General features: G+C 39.6%; 1 protein-coding gene and 1 pseudogene across 6 annotated transcripts in view; both read right to left on the bottom strand.

The window, feature by feature from the left end:
* UHRF1BP1 (UHRF1 binding protein 1) overlaps positions 1 to 12,945 on the bottom strand; it is a 71,887-nt gene that overhangs the window by 44,020 nt on the left and 14,922 nt on the right. The window lies entirely within an intron of this gene.
* LOC123632839 lies at positions 8,939 to 9,571 on the bottom strand (annotated as a pseudogene).

The following is a 12,945-nucleotide window of genomic DNA, read 5'->3' as shown; positions in this document are numbered from 1 at the left end:
CTGAACAAGATAGGGATAACATAAATGAAGACAAGAGATGGTCCAAATAAAAGTAGGGGAGGGGAACAGATCAGGATATCTCAGGAAGCAAGCCATTATATTTTTTTAACACTACTGGAAACAAGTTTTTGAGTTGTTTCCCAGAAATGGTGGATTTTTTGCAAGACAAAGGAGCTGAGATTCTGAAGGCCACTGGGCAGACTTCCTGACCCCAAGATCCACCATCTCCCACAACTTGCCCCCAATGCACAGCAGCCCCTTGCTAGTTACACCACAACCTGCCCCAAGGCATGTGGCCCCTCCTTTAAAAGCTCACGATCTCCATTAGTCAGAGAGGCGCATTGGAGGCAGCTTCTCCTGTTCTCCAGGTAAGAGTCTGTCGTATTAAAAACTCCTTTCGGCCGGGCGCGGTGGCTCATGCCTGTAATCCTAGCTCTGGGAGGCCGAGGCGGGTGGATCGCTCGAGGTCAGGAGTTCGAGACCAGCCTGAGCAAGAGTGAGACCCCGTCTCTACTAAAAATAGAAAGAAATTATCTGGCCAACTAAAAATATATATACAAAAAAATTAGCCGGGCATGGTGGCTCATGCCTGTAGTCCCAGCTACTCGGGAGGCTGAGGCAGTAGGATCGCTTAAGCCCAGGAGTCTGAGATTGCTGTGAGCTAGGCTGACGCCACGGCACTCACTCTAGCCCGGGCAACAAAGTGAGACTCTGTCTCAAAAAAAAAAAAACTCCTTTCTTCCTTGGTAATCTTCATTGTCTCATTGGATCAACTGGATCTTTGTGCAAAAAAGAGCACCTGGACCTAGATGGAAATCCTGCTGTGGTTTCAACAACAAATGCATGGCCCTAACCACTCCTTACTCAGGCCACTTCTCAGGATTGCGTTTACAGACAGCAGCTTTGAGGCATGAAGTAATCTTTCCCACCAGGACAGAGAATGGCCTTGTTTACCATTTACATATAAAAGCAATAGATTCTTCAAGCTCAGTATTCCATTCCTATAACACATGTGTAGGCATCCATCTGGGCTCATTCATGTCACTTCCATAGGACTTCGGGGGACAAGGAAAACTGATACAAACATTATGCTTATTCTGCTTGCTGGGCCATTAATAACAGGCTGTGATAACAAAGTCCTCTGTTTCTGATCCAGGAGTCTTATGTTGTCTGCCAGCATCCATGAAATAGTAACAGCTAATTATTAGCTTCTAAGTACGGTAAAATAAAATCCCAGACCCTTATACATTTTTTAATGATTTTAATTCACTAGAAAAAAATTTTTTTACATCAATGTTTACTAAATATGAGCTAACTTTAGTCTCTGAACCAAAAAGACAAGCTTTCTATAAATCACTCCTTTCCTCTGAAAACTAACTTGCCATAGAGGAGAAAAAGAATTCCTTCTTTTCCTGAAAGAAAATTTCTCATTCCTTTTCCTGAAAGGAACAGCTACATACCAGGAAATAGGACTGGTATGAGAGACTGGTCAAAGAGAAAAGCAGCCCATTTAAACACTTCCTAACAAATGAAACAATAGGAAGTGAAGGAAGACAGCATGCCCTTAGAGCTCTGAAGAAACACAGTCCTGAGTGAAGGAAGGGAAAGCAGAAAACAACACTCAACTTTGTCTGTAATCACTAGGCACAAGCAGGCTTCTTTTTCAAGTCTCTTACATATTTAAATAAAATATTATAATTATTTCCTCCTACTGCTCTAGCAGCCCTTCCTCTATCGTTTTTTCCAATTTCCTTTTTTTGAGACAGGGTCTCATTCTGTCACCGTGGATAAAGTGCAGTGACATCATCATAGCTCACTGCAACCTCACATTCCTGGGCTCAAGTGATCCTCCTGCCTCAGCCTCCCAAGTAGCTGGAACTACAGGTGCATGTCACCACGCCCAGCTAATTTTAGTAGAGACAGGGTCTCACTCTTGCTTACGCTGGTTCAAACTCCTGAGCTCAAGCGATCCTCCTGCCTCAGCCCCTTAAGTGCTCAGGGAAACCACATCAACTCAGAAATTGGGGCAGGGCATCCTTCAGAAATACTACTGGTCTTAAAAATAAGAATTATTTAACAGACATAAAATTAGTTTTGAAGACTACGTGTCTCCTCCTCTCCTCCCCCACAGATTCTGATAAGACCCCACCTCCCTGTCACAGCTGAGAATTCTTGTAGGAGTGAGCCGCAGGGAGTCAGGATCCCTCTGATATGCAGGTGAGAGGAGAAAAGGCTGAGAACCACTAAGATAAGCTGCTCTTCCTTACGACAAAAAGCCATTTTAAAGAAAAGAAAGTGATATGGACTTTTTCAGACTGAGCACTTTTCTGAAAAAGGAGGAACATACTTCACATAAAATGAAACATAAACACAGTCAAGAATAAGTTATACTGCTAGTTAGCACTGACATTATACGATTAAGTACTACATATCTAATTTCTACATTGTGTTCTTTACAAAATCTAACTGTATTGACAATACCATATAAATGTATTTTCAAGCCTTAAAAAAAAAGTATATGAGATTGTATTACATTTTGTCCTAACCTTGCCAGTATTTAGGGCAATGTGTCTCAAACTATGGTCCTCTCATCACGTGGATCTGAACCATTTTGGTAAGCTCATTTTAAGATGCAGATTACTGGGCTATATCCTAGATGCTGAATCACAATGGTGAAGGGGGTAAGGAATCTTCATTTTTAACAAACTCAATGTGATTCCTCTGGCTTTTAAAGTTTAAGAATGGTTTAATTTGGGGTTTCAGTCAATCAGCTAAAATAATTTAAGAAAGGGAAAAATGAGGTGACAGATGGAAAAGAGATGCATAAATCCACTCTTCAAGAACAAAGAAGTTTTCGACTTATATTCTTATTGTGCCTGATGGTTAAGATTAAGAGCACAGTCTTTAGACTTGAGCTTAAAACCTGGCTCTCTATTTATGCTGTGACTTTAGGCAAACTGTTAACTAATCTCACAGGGCTGCTGAGGGGATTAAAAGTGCTAACATATATTAAATGCTTGGCATTTAGTAGGTACTCAAATAAATAGTAATCATTTATTATTTCTGGATCCTACTTCTCTCTACCTTTTGAAGAGGTTTAAATTATCTTAGGAAGAAAAAAAAAAAGAAAGGTTTAGGAGGCTTAGATTATCATCATCCTAGGACTCAGGCTGTCTTCAGGAGACAACCCCCAAACCTATCTTTCTACCTCAATGTAACATTCTCCATTCTCAGCATGCCCATTTCTATCCTTCCCACCCAGGCTGCTAGATATTGAAATCTGGACAAGGTTAAAACTGAATTAATGTTCCCCAGAAAGCTTTCCCATTATATCCCACCCTGGCTCCAAGAACAAATTTTCATCCTTTATATTCTCTAGTACTAATGCTTCACAAGAGAACCAGGGACAGGGAACAAAATTATCAATGAAGCTAGTCAAAATCAAGATGGAAAAGGCAAGGCCAACCAAATGGAAACCAAAGGTCTATATAGGTAACCAGCAGAATTCTCTGAACTTTGTAGCCTTGTCAACTGGCAAATGACAACATTGACTCCCTCAGGGCAGCTCTGCGGAGGAAAGGACTCTGCGGCCCACTTCATCCTAATGATAACCTGGTAGACCGATGTTTCTGATTGTCTTGGAAATAACTGCAAGTGTGTGAACATAAGCCAGACAGGACTGGAAACTAACCTCAGTGAGGACTGGCTCAGCAGTCTGTTGACACATTGCCATCGTCAACAGCACTAACACATAGGAACTGCAAAAGCACAAAACCCAGAAGCATCTGTCTTTCTGCCCCAAAATACTGAGGCCCCAGATGAAAAGTAATCATTCAAATTTCCAGGTAAGGGACTGAGGGGGAACAGTAAAGAAAAAGGGCACAAAAGAATAAGCAAGTGAGAGGATAAACTTCATTGTATTACATAATGTTGACTATCAGAGAAGAGAATCACTCTCTACCTGTTCACACAATCCCTCTTAACTTTTTTCCCATTTTTACTCTACCTGAATGCACAAGAATGCTGACTTAACATCTTTATGTAGGCCACCACTGAGTATGGAGATGGACACAACTTAAAGTAACTAAATGTCTTTTGACAAAGGCTTGACCAGATCAATATCCTCTGGCCAGCTAAAAAAAAAAAAAAGGTCACTTTTTAAACAATTTATGTTGCACACCACAAGTGAGGAAAAGCCTCATCCTCTGACCAGGACAAGCCACCCAAACTACTAATGATAATGATGACATTTTACTTTGCGCCAGGCTCTGAACGAAGCCTATTAATAACATTATCTCAATTAATCTTTGCAATACCGCACATGAGGTATGCATTATTATCCCCATTATACAGAGGAAGAGCCTGAGGTTCAGATGTGAAGGAATTTGCCCCAGGTGACAGGGCAGGAAAAGGAAGAGTCAGAATATGAACCCACGTGTGTTCACCGGTGTTCACTTCTAACATCTTCCTTTAATATTACGAACAGTTCTGCAAAACACACCTGGCACAGAATAAATTTATAAGCTGTCTTAGAAATGGTTGGAGGACATTCTTTCCCTTTTTACAATTTACCACAGACTGCTTAAACTGTGTAAAAAGAATACATTTACTTTTTTTTGGTAAACTTACAGTGTAACTTCATGAAAACCTTTCTGTACTTCACCAACCCAATCAGATTAATAAACTATTTCTTTAGTATGTCCAGGGCTAATTCACCACCATTTCAGCAGTGACATCCAGTCTCTACCAAGAGGCTGACAAAAGACCAGAGGGTAGTGTGTCATCAGGCCTATGATTAAATAATATACAAGCAAGTAATCATCAAAAGCAGAACAGCACCAAGCAACCAAGAGTTCTTCAAGCACACTCTAAGGATACTGAGGGTACAGGCAGGTCTGCTGGGTCACATGAGCTGTTCTCCCATGACAATAATGATGCTATAACATATATACACTTTTTCATTTATCATTTTACTTTTAGGATTCAACATATCACCTTATTAGCTTCTCAAAAAGGGCAGTAAGAATTCTTTAAATGATTCTGCCTGCATTTTATAGCAATAACAAAGAACAGGTTAAAAAACAGTGATCTATGGGCCCAGTTGTTGTGGGGAAGGTTTATAGAGGTCTGCTCAACCAAGGAAACCACTGCTGTGAGAATTACACAAGAGGCTCCTGCTTCAGCTCTCTCATCATCTAAACAGCTCAAACGCTCTGCCCATAATGGAGTACGACTAGGTTAAGCTGCAGCAAGGTGGTGAGGAAACCAACTATTCTAAGTCATCTTCAATAGCCAGTTTAAATTCACAAGTTGCAAGCAGATACTTAATTCTTGAGAATCATATCTTGTATACTTCTCTTTCTCTACCCCACAGTCCCTGGCACAAACTTTATTCATCATTTCCTAATTGAGGATGCTATCACTCAAAAGTCCAAGGGTGGCTAAAAAGGCTAATGGCAGCCTGCTATTTATTCCATTTCAAGTATGTGGGAAAACATTTTCTGGCCATCTGTTACTGTTACAAAATGTAGAAGCTAAGATGAAATCAAGTTGAAAAAACAGATTTTGATCAAGTTTCATTTCTGCCAGAGGATTGCAATCTGCCAAAGAGACAACAGAGAAACCCTCTCAGACATCTTTGTGAAAATGTACCACAATGTTAGGAAGTGAGAATTCTTAGATTTGCAGATTCTCAGAATTTTAGAGCTACAAGGAGTCTTAAAAAAAATAATCATTTAGTCCAAATCTATAATTCGCAAATAAGGAGACAAACGGCCAAAAAGTTAAATCACTTGCCCAAGAGTCACAGCTAGCCAGTGGTAAAGCTGGAGCTGAGTGAATAACAGAAATGAGACTTAACCCAGCATTCACTCAACTCTCCCAGTACCCTGCCCCCCTGTAATTCAGTATCTTTATTGTTAATACTAGGGTCAACAGGTTGCAATAATCAGTCTGCTCCAGGTTCCACAGAAACTGAACCCTTCTAGGAGAGAGAAAAAGGTCCACAAACACACTTTGCTTCCTTCATGATTTCTTCCACGGAGGGGATTCCCACAACCAAGGCCTTAGCGTCTAAGCTTACTACCCAAATCTACATAGAAGTATTTTCACTGCTCAGCCACACTACAGGCTTCTCTTTAAGCAAAACTGTAACAGAACCCTGAGGCAGTTGGTTTAGATAGCAGGATTCCCTTCATCATCCAAACAAAACATATCAATCACTAATATAGGTAACACTATTCCATCACAGATAATCTGATAAAATATACCATTCAATCTTACAGGTTTGCCCTAACAGGTTTTACTCTCAAAACTTCTACATGAAAAGATTATACGCCTTTCTTAGGAGAAAATTCTCTTTCATTCTAAATTTGTGTTTGTTGTTTACAAAGTTGAGTTTTTAAACTGCTGTGTTTATAGCAACAAGCTGAATGGGAAAAAAAAAATAAAAGTAAACTGTTGTGTTATTTAGGATGCAATCTACATACAGTGGTTCATTTCTGAACTATTTTGTTCATCTGATCTATGTATACTTATGCCGATACCAAAGTCTTTATTAGTGTAGCTTCATTTTAAGCATTGAAGGTAGATAATATGAATTCTTTCATTTAATTCTTTTTTAGGATTATATTGACTGTTCTAGGTCATTTTCATTTACATATAGAATTTTAAATCAGCCTACCAATTTCTGTTTAAAAAACACTTGCTGAAATTCTGATTGGAAATGCATTGAATCTATAGCGCAATTTAGGGAGACATGACATGTTAACAAATCAGCCTGTCTTTCAACACGGTATATATTCAAAATATGGTACACTTATTTAGGGCTTCTTTAACTTCTCCTGGAAATGTTCTGTGGTATTCAGTATACAGTTGACCCTTGAGCAATGAAGGGGTTAGGGTTACTGATCCCTGTGCAGTCAAAAATCCACATGTAACTTTTGACTCCCCCAAAACTTAACTATTAATAGCCTACTGCTGACTGGAAGTCCTACTGAAAACATAAAAATAGTCAATTAACACATATTTTGTTTTGCAAAAAATGCAAGGCTTTCACACCCACTAGCATAGCTGCAGCAAGACAGTATCACAAATTTCCTTTCCTTTTTTCACAATGGTCTTGACTGTGGATTCATGTATCTTGAAATGGTGGCAACTGCAGCCGCAGACCTTAATCTAGAGTACACATCAAGCCATTCAACTTTTTCTTGTAATGTCATGACTTTTCTCTGCTTCTTGCGAGTGCTTCCAGCATCACTAGTGGCACTTCACATGGGTCCCATGGTGTTAGTAAAGGTTTACAGTATTGCACTAAATAAAATAAAAATACATAAGAACCACAAGAGATAACTTTTTACTGCAGTCTTTGTGTGTCTATCCTTTTTTTTATACAATCTGACAATCTCTGCTTTTATATTGGAGTTTTAACCAATTTACATTTAGTGTAATCATTGATACTGCTTGGGTTTCAGTTTATCATTCTGCTATTTGTTCCACCTCCTTTTTGTTCCTCTCTTCCTCCTTTCCTTCTTTTTGGTTAACTTACTAGTTTTTGTATTTCAATGCAACTGTCTTACGGGCTTTTACCTATAAGTCTTTGCTTGTGGTGTGTGTGTTGGGGGCATAGCCGCTCTAGGGATTACAATACGTAACCTTTACTTATAACAATCTACTTGGAGTTAAAATTGTACTACTTCACATAAAAACGTTAAGAACCTTGAAACAGTATAGTTCATTTGCTGCCCTTTATTTTTTGAGCGATTGTTGCCATAAATGTTACCTCTACATATGTTACAGATCCACAAAACAGTAAGCGGTCTTAAAAACATATAGTCTTTTATATTTCCAGTGTTTTCAATCTTTCCTGCAAATCCAAATTTTCATCTGGTGTCGTTTCTCTTCAACATGAACTTCCTTCAGTTTCTCTTGTAATACTACCAGAAATTTCTCAGTTTTCATTGATCTAAAAATGTCTTTATTTCATCTGCTACTGTTAAAGGACATTTTAGCATAATATAGGATTCTATTTTGAAAATTTCTTCCTTTCAGCACGTTAAAGATGTCATCTCATTGTCTTCTGGTCTCTGTTGTTGTTGATGGGAAGTCAACCATTAATTTATATCATTGTTCTCCTTAATGTGATTATTCTCTACCTGCTTTCAAATTTTTCTCTTTATCTTTCGTTTTCACCAATATGACTGTTATGTCCCAAGGTGTAGTTTTTTTGGTATCTGTCGTGCTTAGAGTTCACTGAGTTACTTGGATCTATAAATCTTTTTTTCACCAAACTTAAAAGTTTTCAGCCATTATTTCTCCCCCACCATGTAACACCTTTATTGAAATATAATTTACATACCATATAATCCATCTACTTAAAGTGTACAACTCAATGATATTTAGTGTATTCAGAGTTGTGCAACCATAGCATAACCAATTTTTAAACATTTTCATTACCTCCCCCAAGAAAATCCATACCCTTTAGCTATCACCCCAACATGCCCAATCCTAGGCAACCATATTTTATTTTGTGTCTGTATAGATTTGCCTATTCTGGATATTTAATATAATAGGAGTCATAATACATGGTCTTTTGTGATTGGCTTCTTTCACTTAACAAAATGTTTTCAGGGTTCATCCCTGCTGTGGCATGTATCAGCTCTTTATTTCTCTTTATGGCCCGATAATATTCCATCCTATAGATATACCACATTTTATTTGTCCACTCATCAGTTGATGGGGATTTGGGTTGTTTCCACTTTTTGGCTATTATGAATAATAATGCTATGGACATCCATGTAAAAGCTTTTGTGTGAACATAAGCCTTTATTTTTCTTTTTTTTTCCCTGCCTCAGGTTTATTCGTACAAATAGTAAAGGAGGATCCCAGCCCCATGCAGACAGCAGCCCAGGGGTCACACCAGTCCTTCTGTCCTCATGTTGACAGACAGAGGCCTCTACTGTGGAGCCTTCGAGGGGGCCTGGGCACCTTTGGGAGCCTGAGCTGGAGCTGGAACTGAAGCTGGTGCTGCAGCTGAAGCCACAGATTGGACCTTGGACTGGGCCTTAGACTGGGCCTTGGTTTGATCCTTGGCCTTTGGCCGGCGGAGCCTGAGACCTTTGGCAATGCACGCACGAGCACGCTTCCCAAGCTTAGGGTGGGCAATGTAGGCAAGTCGACTGAGCTTGTGACACATGCCCTTTGGGATCTTAGCCTTAACCTCCTTGGGCTTTACGAGGGCCTTGATAGCTTCAGCACGTGCACTCATGGCCTTGGCGTTGTTGGCCTGCATCTTCTTCAGGCCTTTCTTGTTGTGCTTCTTGGCAAAGCGCATGTTCCTCAGGAACTTGGGGTCCCACCCCCTTAAGAGATTCATATCTTTGTGATCGGGGTTTCTTGATGCCATTTCTGTGCCACTTTCGGGACTGGTTGTGTGTGGTGTGGTTCTTGGACTTGGCCATGTCTACACTGTAACCCACGGCTGCTGAAGAGCCAGGGACCGGAAGTTATTTTTCTTGGTATACAGCTAGGAGTGGAATCAGTGGGTTAAATAGTAATGCCACATTTTACTTTTTGAGGAACTGCTAGACTACTTTCCAAAGTCACTGCACCATTTTACACTCCTACCAACAGCGTTTGAGGGTACCAATTTCTCTACATCCTCATCAACACTTGTTATTATCTGTCTTTTTTATTACAGCCATACCAGTGGGTGTAAAGTAGCATCTCATTGTAGTTTTGGTTTCCATTTCATTGATGGCTAATAAGATTGAACATCTTTTCATGTGCTTTTTGGTCATTTGTATATCTTTTTTTTTTTTTTTTTTTTGAGACAGGGTCTTGCTCTGTTGCCCACGCTAGAGTGAGGTGGTCTCATCATAGCTCACTACAACCTCCAACTCCTGGGCTCAAGCAATCCTCCTACCTCAGCCTCCAGAGTGGCTGGGACTACAGGCACACGCCACCACACCTGACTAATTTTTCTATTTTTTGTAGAGGCCAGGTTTCACTCAGGCTAATCTTGATCTCCTGATCTCAAATGATCTTCCTGCCTCGGCCTCCCAGAGTGCTAGGATTACAGGTGTGAGCTACTGCCCTGGCCTCATTTGTATATCTTCTTTGGAGAAATTCCTATTCAGATCGTTTGCCCATTTTTTTTTTTTTTTTTTTTTTTTTTTTTTAGACAGAGTCTCACTCTGCTGCCCGGGCTAGAGTGAGTGCCGTGGCGTCAGCCTAGCTCACAGCAACCTCAAACTCCTGGGCTTAAGCGATCCAACTGCCTCAGCCTCCCGAGTAGCTGGGACTACAGGCATGCGCCACCATGCCCGGCTAATTTTTTCTATATATATTTTTAGTTGTCCAGATAATTTTTATTTCTATTTTTAGTAGAGACAGGGTCTTGCTCAGGCTGGTCTTGAACTCCTGACCTACAGCAATCTACCCGCCTTGGCCTCCCAGAGGGCTAGGATTACAGGTGTGAGCCACTGTGCCCAGCCGTTTGCCCATTTTTTAATTGGGTTGCCTTTTTATTATTGAGTTGCCAGCCATTATTTCCCCGATATTTTTGTCTTATTTTAATTACATGCTTCTGTATAAGAATCCCTCCTACCTAGTATCATAAAACAATAAGCATTTTATTAAGCTCATGGATTCTATGCATTAGAAATTCATCCAAGGGACAACAAGGATGGTTTTTCTCTGATCCATAATATCTGAGCCCTTAGCTGGGAAGATATGAATAGCTGGGAGCTGAGATCATCTAGAGGCTTCTTCACTCACATGGATGGCCCCTGGGCTGGAATGTCTCAAAGGCTAGCCTTAGGCATGTTAACTGCAGCACCTATATGTGGTTGTTCCATGTAGCTTAAGTGTCACTTTCATCCCATTCTACTGGCTACAAGCTAGACACTACAGCCATACAGCCAACAGAAGAGCATGTAGAATGGTAGGTATTGCTGCAGCCATCTTTGGAAAATACAATCTGTCAGATGTCTTATTCTGTTCCCTTTCCTTCTAGGACTCCAATTACATATATATTAGTATTGACCCCACAGGTCACTGAGGCTCTGTTGGTCTTTGTTTTTTTATCTTTTCTCTCTATTCTTCAAAGCAGATATTTCTGTTGCTCTATTTTCAAGTGCAACGACCTTTTTCTTAGCCATCTCCAGTCTGTTGTTGAGCAAGTCCTATAAATTTTTCATTTCAGATATTATCCTTTAAGTTCTAGATTTTACATTTGGGTTTTTTATAGTTTCCATTTCTCTGCTGAGATTCTCCATCTATTCCTGTATTAAACCAAGTTTGTTTTAGAAGTCCTTACCTGGTAATTCCAAGATCTGAGTTGTCCAAGGGTCAATTTCTATTGACTGCTTTTCTCTTGACAGTGAAAAACATTTTCCTTCACCATACATCTAGTAATTTGTTATTATATACTGGACATTATTGAGACTCTGGATTCTGTCAATCTTCCTCTGAAGAAGGTTGAATTTTGTTCTATTGGGCAATTAACTTGGCTGGATTCATACTCTAAACTCTGTCTCCCCTGCAGTGAGCAGCGGCTGAATCTCAGCTCAATTCTTCCAGCTTTCCAACTATTGCTTTGTCTATGCTCCTTCGTCTTCCCTCATGCATTGTCAAGGATCTGTACAGAGTTCAGATGCAGATTTTAGGGCTCCCCCTTCTGTTATTCCCTCCTTTCTGAGATTCCCTCCCCACTTTAGCCCTAAACTCCATCCTCTAACTCCTTGAGCCAGTGAGACTGCAAATTTTTGCTTGAGTTCTAATCACCAACCACCAAGGAAACTGAAGAGTGCTCTCAGGCAAAAAGCCATATAAATCATAATCTAACCTAGTGCAGTTCCCATCTTTCAAGTTCCCTGTAGTTTCTGCCTGATTTGATCATTTTCCAATGCCTTCAAAAAGGTATTTTTTACATATTACCCCAAATTCATAATTGTTATCTGTGAGGTTAGTTTGAAACAATATACTCTTCTATTTTTAGAGGTAGAACCCTTTTCTACTGGATTTCATTGGTTTTATGTCCTCTCCAAGAGGCATCCATGATGAGTTACCAAAAACACATGACCAGACATGCACAAATGCACCCTCTCAGAGCAGCATGATAGATGGGTAAGTCATCCTCTGGGTCTGCTAGTGAAGTACCAATACTTATAAAAAATTGAAATGATATAAAGAGGTATAAAAAGAAAATTACAGGTTCCGCTACATAGAAGTACAGACAACCCCTGAAGAACGTGGGTTTGAACTGTGCATATCCACTTAGACATGGATTTTTTCCAACCAAAGGCAGATCAAAAAATACTGTATTCCCAGGATGCAAAACCTACACATAGAGAGGGCCAACTTTTTGTACATGTGGGTTCTGCAGGGCTAACTGCAGGACTTGAGCACACAAGGATTTTGGCATACTTAGGAGTCCTGGAACCAATTCCCCAGGTATACTAAGGGATAACTATAATTATATCTCTAGATAGATGTATAAAATGGAATTAGTCCATATAATTAATAAGTTCTAAAACTTACATTTATTTTTAAATAAAAATAATTAAAGATATATCTCAGATATTTTATATGGTCAAACTTTTTAATGCTTTTCAATAACAGGAAAGTTATCTACAAACTACATCTCTGTATGAATACACTATATTTAATAAAGTCTCTGCTAATTTTTCTTTTACAGTGACTTCATTAGTACAATGCTACATTAAATAAGTCTCATAGGTTTTCTCACTTGTTTGATTCCTTCCATAGGACAGATTCATAGAAGTGGAATTTACATTTCCACATTTCCCATTTTGACAGATATTTCCAAATTTTCCCTCATAGACATGATACTGATTTACACTCTGAACAACTGTAACTGCACATGTTTTCCTCACCAGTGGTCGTTGTATAGTTTGTGACTTGCAGCACTCATAGACTGTGCTC

This window comes from Lemur catta, chromosome 2 (genome assembly GCF_020740605.2).
Source record: "Lemur catta isolate mLemCat1 chromosome 2, mLemCat1.pri, whole genome shotgun sequence".
NCBI classification, from domain to species: Eukaryota; Metazoa; Chordata; class Mammalia; order Primates; family Lemuridae; genus Lemur; species Lemur catta.
This window is presented reverse-complemented; position numbering and strand designations above follow the sequence as displayed.